Source organism: Humulus lupulus, chromosome 8 (genome assembly GCF_963169125.1).
Source record: "Humulus lupulus chromosome 8, drHumLupu1.1, whole genome shotgun sequence".
Lineage (NCBI taxonomy): Eukaryota > Viridiplantae > Streptophyta > Magnoliopsida > Rosales > Cannabaceae > Humulus > Humulus lupulus.
The window spans coordinates 80,511,413-80,527,571 of record NC_084800.1 but is presented as its reverse complement, the minus strand read 5'-3'; positions in this window follow the sequence as shown (position 1 = coordinate 80,527,571).

The window sequence follows — 16,159 nt, the reverse complement described above, 5'->3', positions numbered from 1 at the left end:
AGTCACGGCGGGGATTTATACCCGGCTCGGAGCGAGCCTGGGGGTATTTATGAGAATTTAGAGAATATATTGGAGTCTATTTTGATAATGAGGAACATAATTGGTGATTAGTTAGGTGTCGGGAAGTAAGCGGTAAATATTAGAGACACTCGAGGAATTAGCGGGAATTGGGTGTAATGACCAAAATGCCCCTAGGTTGATTAAAGGCTTAGGAGTAAAGGGAGGGAAAATTGGTCATTTTGCTTATAAGGGATAAGTATTATCAGGCTTTATGCCCTAGTGGAATATGTAGAAGGACTTAGAAGTCTGAAGGAAAAGAAAAGGAAAAAAAAGGGAAATTAGAGGTCTATCTCTCTCTCACTCGGTTGGAGGTCTCTTCTCCATTTCTTGAGGTTTCTTGGAGCTAAAACTCAGGAATAGTTTGGGCAAGAGCTTGAGGCTAGGATCCCTATTTTGGCTTGAGGATTTGGCAGGGGATACTCATCATTTGAGGTAAGATTCAAGGTAGTTTTTCAATTTCTAGTTCTCCTTGAGGACTTGTCGGGGTTGCCGCCGCGTAGAGAGATTCAGTTTGTCATTGAGTTGGCGCCAGGGACAGAGCCAGTGTCGAGGGCACCATATAGGATGGCACCAGCAGAATTGAAAAAATTGAAGATACAGTTGCAGGAGCTTCTGGATTTAGGGTTTATCAGGCCTAGTTACTCGCCATGGGGTGCTTCAGTTCTATTTGTGAAGAAGTAGGATGGGACTTTGAGAATGTGTATAGACTACAGGGAATTGAACAATTTGACTATCAAGAATAGGTACCCCCTACCAAGGATTGATGACTTGTTCGATCAGCTACAGGAAAATACAGTGTTCTCAAAGATTGATCTTTGTTCTGGTTATCACCAGCTGAGGATCAAGGACGAGGACATACTGAAGACGGTCTTCCGAACGAGGTACGGGCACTATGAGTTTCTGGTCATGTCATTTGATTTGACCAATGCCCCAGTAGCCTTTATGGATCTAATGAACAAGGTGTTCAAGGACTTTCTGGATTAGTTCGTTATTGTCTTCATCGACGACATTTTAGTGTACTCAAGTTCAGAGACAGAGCACGAGATTCATCTTCGACAAGTTCTTCAGAGATTGAGGGAGCACCAGTTGTACGCCAATTTTAAGAAATGTGAGTTTTGGTTACCAGAAGTGACATTCCTTGGACATATCGTGGGTGCAGATGGGATTAAGGTGGATCCATCTAAGGTAGAGGCAGTTAGGGATTGGCTGAGGCCAAGGAACGCCTCGGAGGTGCGGAGCTTTCTTGGTCTAGCGGGTTATTACGAATGGTTTGTGGAAGGCTTCTCGAGGATAGCAGCACCGATGACAGAATTAACACAGAAGAATTTGAAGTTTATCTGGTTAGACAAGTGTGAGGACAATTTCCAGGAGCTGAAGCGGCGACTTTTTACGGCGCCTATGTTGAGTCTTCCTTCGGGGGAAGGGAAGTTTGTTGTTTACTACGATGCATCGAGGTTGGGTTTAGGCTGTGTGTTGATGCAAAATGAGAAGGTCATAGCTTATGCACCACGACAGCTGAAGGAGTATGAGCAACGGTATCCTACCCATGATTGGAGATAGCAGCGGTGGTATTCGCACTGAAGATTTGGCGACATTATTTGTATGGGGAGAATTACGAGGTATATACTGACCATAAGAGTCTGAAGTATTTCTTTACACAGAAGGACCTGAACATGAGACAGAGGCGTTGGCTAGAATTGGTGAAAGATTATGATTGTGATATTCTTTACCATCTGGGGAAAGCTAACGTAGTGGAGGATGCATTGAGCCGGAGAGGCCCAGGTCAGTTATACAGTTCCACCCAGATCTTAAGAGAATTAGCTGATGAGATGGTCAGAGCGGGGATAGAATTGGTGGGAGGCCGATTGGCCAATATTACCCTGCAGTCGACCCTGTTAGAGCGGATTAGAGAAGGGAAATTGGTAGACGCTCAATTACAGGAGGTTAGCGAGAATGTCTTAGCGGGAGTAGCTAAGGACTATTCTAACTCTGAGGTTGGTATGCTTTGGTATCAGGGGCAGATTTGTGTTCCGAGTGATGAGGGAATCAGACGAGAGATACTGGATGAGTCTCATACGACGCCGTACTCACTTCATCCGGATACCACGAAGATGGATCAGGATCTACGAACGTTATATTGGTGGCCCGGGATGAAGAAGGATGTGGTGGAGTACGTAGCCAGATGCTTAACCTGTCAGCAGGTGAAAGTGGAGCATCAGCAACCAGCAGGGTTACTTCAGCCTTTAAGTATTCCCGAGTGGAAATGGGAGGACATTACGATGGATTTCGTGGGAGGTTTACCTAGAACGGTAGGGCTTCATGACTCGGTGTGGGTGATAGTAGACAGATACACCAAGTCAACCCATTTTCTTCCAGTGAGGTCGACATATACTGTGGATCAGTATGCTGAGTTGTACGTGAGGGAGATCGTACGTCTCCATGGGGTTCCTAAGTCTATAGTGTCAGACCATGATCCTATCTTTACCTCCAAGTTTTGGGGTGGTTTGCAGAGGGCTATGGGGACTCAGTTGAAGTTCAGTACAACCTTTCATCCTCAGACTGATGGACAGTCTGAGAGGACGATTCAGGTGTTGGAGGATATGCTCAGAGCGTGTGTGATCGACCTTGAAGGATCATGGAGTAAGTATCTCCCGTTGATTGAATTTTCGTATAACAATAATTACCAATCAACGATTGGAGTGGCTCCCTACGAGATGTTATATGGGAGGAAGTGTAGATCACCCATTCATTGGGATGAGATGGGTGAGAGGAAGTATTTGGGGCCAGATATGGTTCAGAGGACAAGTGAAGCTATAGAGAAGATCCGAGCTAGGATGCTCGCCTCACAGAGTAGATAGAAAAGCTACGCTGATCCCAAGCGTAGGGACGTGGAGTTCCAGGTTGGGGACCACGTGTTTCTCCGAGTTTCACCATTGCGAGGGGTTCGGAGGTTTGGAAAGAAGGGCAAGCTAAGCCCTAGGTTCATTGAACCTTTTGAGTTCCTGGAAAGGATCGGTCGGGTGGCTTACAAGTTAGTCTTGCCACCATCATTGTCAGGAGTCCATGATGTATTCCATGTTTCTATACTCCAGAAGTACGTCTCAGATGCGACTCATATGTTGAGGTATGAAGACTTGGAATTTCAGACTGATCTAGCCTATGAAGAACAACCAGTTCAGATCTTGGATCAGAAAGACAAAGTATTACGGAATAAGACGATTCCTCTTGTTAAAGTATTGTGGAGGAATAGTAGGGTTGAGAAAGCGACCTGGGAGCTTGAGACATCGATGCAGGATCAATATCCCGCGTTATTCAGGTAAATTTCAAGGACGAAATTCTCATTAGGAGGGGATAGTTGTAACGACCCAAATTTACTAATAAGGCTTAGGGGCCTTAATTAGTGTGCCGGGAGGGCATAACTGGATTATATGTGATTTAATGATTAAACACATGTTTTATGATTATTTGAATATCTGTGATGCATGACTATGTGTATTAGTATGCATGTAGGCCCTGATTAGGTTAGAAGGGCATAATCATAATTTTGGCCCGTTGAGGGAATAATTGTATATATTTGTGATAAATTGTCGAGACCACATTATTATGTGGATATATTTGTAATCTGTGATTCGAGGCGATCCTAGTGAGCGGTTTAGCGAAAAATTCACGGCGGGGATTTATACCCGGCTTGGGGCGAGCCTGGGGGTATTTATGGGAATTTAGAGAATATATTGGAGTCTATTTTGATAATGAGGAACATAATTGGTGATTAGTTAAGTGTTGGGAAGTAAGCGGTAAATATTAGAGACACTCGAGGAATTAGCGGGAATTGGGTGTAATGACCAAAATGCCCCTAGGTTGATTAAAGGCTTAGGAGTAAAGGGAGGGAAAATTGGTCATTTGGCTTATTAGGGATAAGTATTATCAGGCTTTATGCCTTAGTGGAATATGTAGAAGTACTTAGAAGTCTGAAGGAAAAGAAAAGGAAAAAAAAGGGAAATTGGAGGTCTATCTCTCTCTCGCTCAGTTGGAGGTCTCTTCTCCATTTCTTGAGGTTTCTTGGAGCTAAAACTCAGGAAGAGTTTGGGCAAGAGCTTGAGGCTAGGATCCCTATTTTGGCTTGAGGATTTGACACGGGATACTCATCATTTGAGGTAAGGTTCAAGGTAGTTTTTCAATTTCTTGTTCTTGGTATTGTTGTGGGTTTTGAGCTGAGTTTTGGTGGGGAATTATAGGGAGTTGAGGCTGAATCTTTTAGGAGGTGAAGGCCAAGCTAGTGTGGAGGATAACCTAAGTGGAGCTCACCCATCAAAGGTAAGGAATTCTAGTTCAAGTTATGTGGTTTCAGTTGTTGTTTTTTATTGAGTTTTTGAGCTTTAGGTTCAGCTATGGTGATTTCCTTGATTTGGGGTGCATATGATTGAGTTATGTGTGAGGTGAGTTGAAGATGTTGGTAGGCTTGTTTTTATGTTTGGTTGATGTTTGGAAGAGTTTTGGTAAGGTTTGGCTCGGGGAAAATCGAAGGAGGAAAATGCAGGGTTTGCTGTGCTGTGACTAGCGTTGTAGCGCTAGGCTATGTGGTCTGGGGCATTGTGGGCTCTGTTTGTAGTGTTGTAGTGCTCTCCTTAGAGTGCTGTAGCGCTACCCTATTTCCAGAAAGGGGTTTTTGGGTTATTTCTAAGGGTTTTTGCCTAGGGGTTTGGGATTTGATTCCACCACCCCGTTTGGTGGAATTAGGGCTTCCCGAGGGCTCGGGATTGGTCCTGGGGCTAGGTTTTGGACTTGAGGTTTGGTGATGATTCTGATCTATGGCTGTGACTAGGTGTACGCTAGGGCTCAGACGAGATCATGCTTGAGGATCAAATTGAACAAAGCTAGCGAATCTAAAGGTAAGAAAACTGCACCCGGTTATGTGTTTGTGATGGGACTAAGAGCTCCCTATATCTGTATGATGTCATAGATGGTATTATGCCGTGGGACATGTGGTATACGACCTAAGGGTGCCGTAAATAATACATGCGCACAAGGCACGGCTCGGCCGCTGGTAGCTGAGGACAGCTTAATATTCACTAAGCTCGGTTTAAGCGGGCCAGAGTCAGTGGGATAAATAGAGGGTGCGGCCTAAGGGCGTTAACCCTAGTTATCATATGTGAATTGATTACTAATATGAAATGATATACTTGGTATGCTGAATACTTGATTGACATGAATGCTTAGACTATTGAGTACATGCTAATGTGGACTGAGTTATCTGATTGCCTGTTGAATAATTATGCACTGTTATTGTGTTTTCTTGCTGGGCCTTGGCTCACGGGTGCTACGTGGTGCAGGTAAAGGCAAAGGCAAGTTGGACCAATCCTGAGATGGAGAGCTGCGGTGTAACGGCCCAAACTCTAGGGACCATTACAGTGTACCTTGTAAACAGTTTTAAACTCGCTAATCGAGTCATTTGGCCAAAATCGTGTAACTAAGTATGATTAGCAGTTTAGGATTACAAATTTTGGTTAAGATATAACGTTTCATTAGAACACTTACTGTATACATTGGGATTCAGAAAATATAATTTAAAGGTCTATTACAAGAAAGTATTTACAACAGGCCGATCTAAGCGGCAAAACAGGGTTTAACCCAAGTTCCTCTTTCAACCCTCGGTCGTGGTGGTCGAGCAGCCGCATATGTACACATCGCCACCGAAGCTCTCCAACTCAAGGATGGTCCAGCTTTCTTTTGCCTTTACCTGCAGCACATAGAACCCGTGAGCCAAAGCCCAGCAAGAAAACTTAATATGCTCATGAACAGTAATAACATGTCATTAAATCATAAGGCACACACCTAGCAGATATAGCCCTAATCAAGCAGGCGAATGAGTTCACGTAAAGTTGAGCATAACACATCAACCAATGATCATAATAATCATCCAGGGCTTTTAGCTCAAAATAGAAGAGTGACAGTGGTACAGTCACTAAGATGGGTTCCGTTCCCTTTATAATAAGTGATCCTTTCACTAGCTTAAACAAGATAGGTATCTGGTGAAATAGTCACCAGCATAAACCCATCGAGTTGATAAGTGATCCTTTCACTAGCTTAAATAGGATAGGTGCATGATGACTAGTCACCAACATAACCTTCCTCATGACCATAGAGTCATAACCATGGAACACCGTTCCCTAGCCATGTGACAAGCAGTCACCTAGGCCTTTGGCCCTGGCTCTAAGTAACTAGTCTTAGACTAGCCAAGCACTTATAAGTTTCATCGACCTTAGGGTTCTTCTTAGAACCACAAACCGCCCATCAGCAAACCTGTGTAGTACTATAGCGCCCTCTGATGGGCGCTGTAGCGCTACCCCCAGACTGAACCACCCCTGAAACCTTCTTCTTCGACTCCTTCAATTCTAACTCGATTCCAATGCTTCCAAATCCCATTTTTGGTGCCAAATGAACCCAAAAACCATCCTCACATGCCCCAAGCATCACAACCACAAGAACCCTAGCCAAAACTCCAATCAATTCCCAACTTTTCAACTCAAAAACCAGTTGAAACTTGACTAAGAAAATAGAGCAAAACCAAGAGTTCTAATGGCGAAAAACTCTCCTCAATCTCAGCAACACACCCTCTTCAATGGTGGAGCATAACCCTAGCTTATCCCAACTTGGTTCCTTGGCTTGGTTCCTCAAAAAGAGCTTGAAAATTTAAAGAGAAATGAAGGAGAAAAACCATCAGGAGAGAAGGAGAAAGGAGACTCTGTTTTGGTTACACTTCTATAGCCTTAATGGCTTATATAAATCTCTAAGGGTGAAAAGACCTAAATGCCCTCAAGTCTAAAATAAAGCCTTAATAGCCACCAAGGGAAAAACCGTCCTTTCGCAACTATTTTTTTAATTATAATTAACACCATCCAATTCCCGCTATTCTCAATATTCTCAAACACCAATAAATTATATCCCATTACCCTTTAATTCTCGGTAATGCTCTAACCATTAAAATCACCTCGAGACTCACCCCGAGCCCCGAACTTAATCCCGTTATGACCAGACCGAACACTTGCATTCCATGATCGTCTCATGTCGAAAGGCTTGAACAAATCCACATATAAAGTGGTACCATTCATAACTCACCCACATGCACAAAAATACACACTTACGCCTCAACGGGCCAAATTACCAAAATGCCCTTATAAATATAAATACACCCATATGCATGCATATAATCATCATATAATAATATAATTCACGTAAACATGCATATGATCACTAAATAACCTCATAAATCAATTATGGCCCTCCCGACCTCCTAATTAAGGTCCTAACCCTTATTAGAAAATTTGGGGCATTACAACAATCCCCTCCTTATAGAAATTTCGTCATCGAAATTTACCTAGACAGCCTGGAATAAACATTCCACACAATTGCTTCCAGTTTCTCAGGTCGCTCCCTCGACCTCACTATCTCTGTAACATTACCTTAACTCAAGGTACACTCTGATTCTCAGATGCTTATTACTTCTGTTACAATCTGAACTGGCTATTCCTTACCAGAATACTTAACCTTAACCTTCAGATTCTTATGACTCAACTCATGAGTTCCTTTAACCCATGTCCCCTGCATGAAAATACATAACACACTGCATTCAACTGACAGTGCCAAAGATAAGCCTGATCCAAAGTCAACCTAACCAGTCCTATCCAGGACTCAACTGCCAAGATAATCTAGGGCTTAACTTGCCCTTAACTCCTCACCCCTTTCCATGATGATACTTTCAGAAAGACACATTCTCCTACTTGGAACTCCACGTTCCTACTTTTCAATTCAGTAAAACTTTTCCATTTACTCTGAGAAGTGAGCATCCCAGCTTCAACCTTTAATAATCTCAATAGTCCCCTGAACCAGCTCAGGATCCGGATATATATTAACTCATTTATCTTATAAGATGTTCTTCCAATAATAATTGGATAACCCTCTCTCTTTGATTTACCATCAGTCTAAGAGTAATAAACTGTACTGAATTCCATCTATATACTCATTGCCTTCTTAACTCTTCCAAAGCCTGGAAGTCGTACTAGAGTCTTCATCTGATAAGATAGACCTTGAATTCTCAAGAAGACGCTCTATTCCTTTCTCACATAGAGATCTGAATACTGATGAGCTGTGTTACTTGCCCTTACTGACAGAAGTGAACTCACTTCAAATATTGGTCCATCATGACTCAATGCCAACTCATACTGACCCACTATCCTGGAAATCCCACCGCGAAACCCATCGTGATGCTCTCTTATTTCCATTACAAAATACTCAAAGGCTACCATGGCCTCACCGATTCCTGACACTCTGATCTGACCTGCTAACAGGGTAAGAACTTACCACACATTCAATACATCCCTCTCCATCTCAGGCCATCACTATAACTCTTTCATATCTTGTTACATTTCCATGGTGCCTGAATGAAGAGAATAGAAGAATAGCATGAGATTCATCCAGAATCTCCCAATTAATTCCAGTGTCCATCAGATTCCAAATTCGACCCTTATACCTCAAAAAATTCATATCTGCCACTGCACAACTCTTAGCTAATCCAGCTAAGACATTCTCCTCAATCTTTCCTATCTATGATTCACTTAATCATATTTCCTTTTGATCTTCCCTGAGATGGTAATCTCAAACATAAATCTGGCCACGTGGCCCACCATAAACTTTACTCTAGTTCTAGTCAAATCCTTTACTCAACACGTTGCATAGGCAATCACTTTTCCCTGTTACTGAGGTGTCACAACAACCTCCACACTAATTTTGATCTACAAGAAGACTCAGAATTAATTCCCAAGGCACCTGCAATATCCTTACCATTCAAGGAAACTCTTGCCCCCAAAGCGTTCCTTGACCTTGGCAAATCTTCGCAAAGAAAACATCACAATACCATCGTCCAAGACGATCACAATTCCATGCAAACAATCCCTTGAATGCTCTATTCACCTGATTCATAATCACTTGGCATTAAACAATTTTCCCAACACATAACTCAGCACTTCCAGTGCCCGTATCTGATACAAACAATCATTTATTTGTCATTTTCCCTGATCTCTAACTGGTCCTAACCAGATCAAAGATCCACCTTAAAGAATTCCATTTTACTCATTAACTGGGCCTTTTATTCTTACAACTCTGTGTAGCCATTAAAAATAGTGCCCTAAATCTTGTTTCCATTCCTAACATTAACTCAATCACCATTCTATCTTTTCACATAAAGGAACCCTGACAAATCCCCTGGAAGCACATCCAGAATTCACAGACCAATCCAGTCTGTCCCAATCCCACTAGCACAATCTAAGTGGTATCCACCACACTAGCTAAGAGTTCCATGCATCTTTCTGCCATCGAACTCTAGCTCTCACTACAGATGTCATAAACATATCCAATCTATGCACAATGCCAATTGTCACAAGGCTTTCCACTCTTAAACTCAAGAGTTACTATCCTTTCCTTGCCATTTAGCATTGCCCCACAATTACTTAACCAACCCATACCCTGGATCAAACTAAAGCTAGTCATAACCAGCTTTATTAAAGTCACTAACAAGTCCTTCCACAATAATTCACCTGATCTCTTAAATTACCAATACAGTATCACTTTTCATCATAACATAACCATATGACCTATATATCAACTTTATACCTCTCTATATGCAACAAATAAAGGACAACATGGCACCAAATCAATCAGCGCAAAATAAAGATCAGAACCAAATACTGACCTGCCACCCCCGAGGAACTAGTCTCGGTCTCAGACTCTGACTGCCTCGGAATAAACACTCGAGTTGGAATCGAGCTGTCTGTCCCCTTTTGCTTATGCTCTCTTAGCCTTGGGAAATCCTTCTTGAAATGCCCAACCATGCCACATGCAAACACATGCCCTTGCTTGGCATTCTCCTAGATGACGCCTCTTACACCGACTGCATATTGGACAAGTCTTCCAGCTTTCACTCTTGCTTGCTCTAATAAGTGGAGATACCACTATCTGAGCTTCGTGCTCTCTAGCACTCTTCTTCCCACCTCTTATGCTCTCAACAGTAAGAGCCTTCTCTACCACCTGAGCATAGGTAGAGACTTCATGCACTGGGGAAACTCTAACGCCCTGAGCTATTCTAGGATTCAACCCCTGAACAAACTTTTCCTTCCGAGCTACATCTGTGGGTACCAGGTCAAAAGAAAACTTGGCCAACCCTTCAAATCTGTTAACATACTCGGCTATTGTTGCCTTTCCTCGAATGAGATTCAGAAACTCATTCATCTTAGCAGTCTTAGCCGCATCACAGTAATACTTCTCAATAAACAACTGCCTAAATTCTTTCCAGTCCATCACAACTGTATCTCGAGTCTGGGATACTACTTCCCACCACGTCCGGGCATCATCCCGCAATACATATGTCGCACAGATGACCCTATCATGACCCACCAGCCCCATACTGTCAAGAATAGAAATGATCATGCCTATCCATTGCTCAGCTCCGAATGGATCTAGGCCTCCCTCAAAGACTGGAGGATAATATTCCTAGAATCTTCCTTAGAGAAATTCCCACCTGCTCTCAATCCTAGGCTGAGCCAATGCTGGTGCCACTCCTGGTGCAACAAAGGAAGAGGTGCTTCCCAATAGATTCTGCTGTTGCTTCAAACACCTAATCTCTTCCTCATGCCTCTGCAATCTCGATTGCAAATCTGTGAATATCTACTGAAAATTAATAGGAGCAGATGAAGAACTGATACCATGGCTGTAACTCCCAGCCTCTGAATAACCACCACCAGGCCTCATTATCTGCCTTGAATATAAACCTGCTGATTGAATCTGCAGTCAATAACTTGACCCATTAATCATGATGAGCATATCAAGAGTTTTTCCCCCACGGGATAAACCTTACCACACCACATTCATTAACCACCTGTAGTGCTAAAAACATGCCCATGGCATTCATACATCAATCATAATCCCTGCTCTTCCAACAATCACACCATGCCTCCAACTCCAGCATGCAAATATCACAATTATCTATTCATGGAGCAGGTAATCATATGATCACGTTCATATATATATATATATATGCACAGAGCATATAATCATATAGTTAAGAGCCAGGCTCTATCAGAATCTCATGCTCCCTATTACAATGTGCAGGTAAAGCATTTACATTTTATTTAAGCAGTTAAGCACATAACTACAAAAATAGTAACCATTCCCTGAGTGAAGCTATCTTCAGTCACGAGTGTACATGCCCATCTTGTCTTCAGGAACCATAAACCTTGGCTCGCTCTGATACCAAAGTTGTAACGCCCCAAACTCCAGGGACCGTTATAGTGTACCTTGTAAACAGTGCTAAACTCGCTAATTGACTCATTTGGCCAAAATCGTGTAACTAAGTATGATTAGCAGTTTAGGGTTTACAAATTTTGGTTAAGATATAACGTTTCATTAGAACGTTTACTGTATACATTGGGATCCTGAAAATATAATTTAAAGGTCTATTACAAGAAAGTATTTACAACAGGCCGATCTAAGCGGCAAAACAGGGTTTAGCCCTAGTTCCTCTTTCAACCCTCGGCCGTGGCGGTCGAGCAGCCGCATATGTACACATCACCACCTAAGCTCTCCAACTCAAGGATGGTCCAGCTTTCTTTTGCCTTTACCTGCAGCACATAGCACCCGTAAGCCGAAGCCCAGCAAGAAAACTTTATATGCTCATGAACAGTAATAACATGTCATCAAATCATAAGGCACAAGCCTAGCAGATATAGCCCTAATCAAGCAGGCAAATGAGTTCATGTAATGTTGAGCATAACACATCAACCAATGATCATAATAATCATCTAGGGCTTTTAGCCCAAAATAGAAGAGTGACAGTGGTACAGTCACTAAGATGGGTTCCGTTCCCTTTAAAAATAAGTGATCCTTTCACCAGCGTAAACAAGATATGTATTTGGTGAAATAGTCACCAGCATAAACCCATCGAGTAGATAAGTGATCCTTTCACTAGCTTAAAAAAGATAGGTATCTGGTGAAATAGTCACTAGCATAAACTCATCGAGTAGATAAGTGATCCTTTCACTAGCTTAAATAAGATAGGTGCATGATGACTAGTCACCAACATAACCTTCCTCATGACCATAGAGTCATAACCATGGAACATCGTTCCCTAGCCATGTGACAAGCAGTCACCTAGGTCTTTGGCCCTGGCTCTGAGTAACTAGTCTTAGACTAGCCAAGCGCTTATAAGTTTCATCGACCTTAGGGTCGGTCCAGCATTAATACCCCATATGATTCATTCAATGCTGATGTCAATTAGATCTAATCTTCATTCAGCCATTTGTTCAAGACGCTTATATCGTTTCTGACTCTTTAGGTCAGTGATACGCGACCAGTGCCGTCCCTGACTAATCAGTGCCATACACAAGTAAGCAATTCCACCAAACATATATCATATGTCAAATATCCGAATATAGGGCATTCGGCATGCTTACTCAATAATTACTAGCATAACTAGGATCACGCATAAACACAGAGGCTCAAGCTCTGAACAATATCATATTCAGTATACATAGCATGTCCTAATCACATGTTTCTCGTGCATTACATTTAAACATCCAACATGCATCAAGAATAACCATGCATGTCATATATACACAGGGTGCAATTTTCTTACCTCTGGTTCGAGCAAGAATTAGAACAATAACGACCCTTGAGAACGATCGATCCTTTAATCCTTTAGCGGTCACCTAGTCATAACCAAATATAACCTCCAATTAATGAAAAACAACAAAGATATGGTCTTGATCTAAACCCCACTCTTAGGACCTCGAAACGTACCCACACAGTGAGTAGATTCGATCCCGGGCCTTAAGGATTGAAACCCCGAGCCAAAAACCCTTAAAAACACTTAAAACGGGGCTATGAAGAAATAGGGTAGCGCTACAACGCTACCCTCCTAGCGCCCCAGGGCTCTTTTCAGAACCACAAACCGCTCATCAGCAAACCTGTGTAGCGCTATAGTGCCGTTTGATGGGCGCTCCCCTGAACCTTCTTCTTCGACTAGTTCAATTCTAACTCGGTTCCAATGCTTCCAAAAACCATCCTCACATGCCTTAAGCACCACAACCACAAGAACCCTAGCCAAAACTCCAATCAATTCCCAACTTTTCAACTCAAAAACTAGCTGAAACTTGACTAAGAAAACAGAGCAAAACCAAGAGTTCTAATGGATAAAAACGCACCTCAATCTCAGCAACACACCCTCTTCAATGGTTGAGCATAACCCTAGCTTATCCCAGCTTGGTTCCTCAAAAAGAGCTTGAAAATTCAAAGAGAAATGAAGGAGAAAAACCATCGGGAGAGAAGGAGAAAGGAGACTCTGTTTTGGTTACACTTCTACAACCTTAATGGCTTATATAAATCTCTAAGGGTGAAAAGACCTAAATGCCCTCAAGTCTAAAATAAAGCCTTAATAGCCACCAAGGGAAAAACCTTCCTTTCACACCTATTTTGTTAATTATAATTAACACCCTCCAATTCCCGCTATTCTCAATATTCTCAAACACCAATAAATTATATCCCATCACCCTTTAATTCTTGGTAATTCTCTAACCATTAAAATCACCCCGAGACTCACCCCGAGCCCCGAACTTAATCCCGTTATGACCAGACCGAACACTTGCATTCCATGATCGTCTCATGCCAAAAGGCTCAAAAAAATCCACATATAATGTGGTACCATTCATAACTCACCCATATGCACAAAAATACACAATTACGCCCTTAACGGGCCAAATTACCAAAATGCCCTTATAAATATAAATACACCCATATGCATGCATATAATCATCATATAATAATATAATTCACGTAAACATTCATATGATCACTTATAACCTCATAAATCAATTATGGCCCTCCCGGCCTCCTAATCAAGATCCTAACCCTTACTAGAAAATTCGGGGCATTACATGCGGGGCTGAATGTACATAGTCAGCTGATCGGCCGCCACGACCGAGGAGTGGAACGGGACGAAAAAATGCTTAACTGTCTGTTTTTCCTTAGAGTGGCTAATCACTGTACTTTTATCCTAAAATTTTGTAAACACTCTTAAAGTTATTACTTTTGGGATCCCATGTAAAAAGAAAATGTTTATTTATAAAAATGGTGCTTTTGAGACAAAATCTTTTAACCCTAGTTCAACTATAGTTTCAGTAACACATTTCTAATTAAATGACTTGATTAGCAAGTCTTGCACCTTTACGAACACACAGTGTAACGGTCTTGGCTATCCAGGGCGTTACAATCTCGCAGCGGCAGTCGAGATGGAAACTGAAGGGCTAGGCCTGGACAGGGGAACGAAAGAGAGGTTACCTGAGATCACAGGGCTCCTCAACCTTCGGGAAGCCAAATGTCAAGATCACAAACTACTGGGACAAGGAGGCCAGCAGAAGACCCACCTCGTAACCATCGAGCCATGTATCCAGAAAGGGTTACAAGTGAAATCTCAGACTACACTCGGTCTGTGAGCATTTATAACATTGAGCCAAGGCATACAGGGAATTGAGGGAATCACCCTAATATGCAGGATCATCTAAACCATAATCGGGGTCGAGATAATCCCTCAAACCCTGGTCTGCGTGACCATCTGAATGGTCGTAAACAGTCAGCATATAACCCTATACCGAGACAGGGAGCTGGAGTTTTTATTAACAATAACTAGCCCCCTCAGGTCCAGGCTCGACCTCTAGTGGATTTAGTCCAGGAAAGGATTGACCAATTGGAAAGAGCATTCAGACTCCTGCAGAACGAGCGTAATATGGATAAGGCTGAAGAGCTTGAGCCTTTTGCCCCTTATATCTCCAGCACTCCGTTTCCTCAGGGATTCAAGATACCTCAAGTCCTGCCATTTGATGGAAACTCAGACCCATATAGTCATTTGAGTATCTTCAGCACCATCATGCGAGGCAACAATGTTGGGTATGAGCTCAGATGTATGTTGTTCCCAGCCACACTTACAGGACCAGCAAAAAACTGGTTTGAGAAGTTTAAAAGACATTCAATCTCATCCTGGGATCAATTATATAGAGACTTTAAAAAAACAATTTAAGGCTATGATTGGTATCAGGCCTGAGGCCTTAGCCTTAACGAATGTCCGACAACAGCAAAATGAGTCATTAAAGAGTTACCTCACGAGGTTTAACTTAGAAGTGGCCTGAGCTCGAGATGTCAATGATAACGATCACCTGAGGGCTGTTAGAGCGGGTATACTGCCAGGAAGTCCCCATTGGGAAGACTTACAAAGGAAACCTATCAAGTCGCTAACCGAGTTCAATTGGAGGGCCCAGATGTTTGTCAATGTAGAAGAGGCGAGGTCAGCATTGAACATGTCCTCTCAGCCCATAACTACAATGACAAACGTAAACTCTGCCTCGACCTCGATGGCCCCATCAACTTCAAAACCTTCTGGGGACAACCCTTCTAAAAGGAAGAAGAACGAAGGGAATAACCCCGAGGCTGAAGGAGGAAAGAAGAAAAATGGGACAAATATTTCACCGTATACAAAGTGTGTACCGAGCTTAACGAGTCTCGGGAGAATATCTACCTGGCTACTGAAAACCAAGTCCCGTTCAGGCGACCTGACCCTATGAGGAACCAAAAGGCAAAGAGAGATTCAAATAAATACTGTAGATTCCATAGAGATATCAGACACACAACCAATGAATGTCAAAAACTGAAAGATGAGATCAAAGGTTTGATCCCGAGAGGATATTTCGGACAGTACATTAGGAACTGAAATCCCAATCAAGCTTCGACAAGCCAATGGACAGCAACTGCACAACCTGCCTAGAACAATAACTCTCGAGCTCGAGAGGATGAGCGACCCCCTCCAATTGATGGATAGGATGTAATAACCATTTCGGGGGGATCTCATATCACAGGTTTAGGCAGGAACGCCTAAAAGAGATATGTGAATGAGCTCAAGACTGGAGACGGTTCTCCCTACGAACATGAGCTGCGGGCTCCAAAACAACAGAGGGTTGAGACTCAACCCATAACGTTTACTAAAGAGGACGCATTACACGTCCAG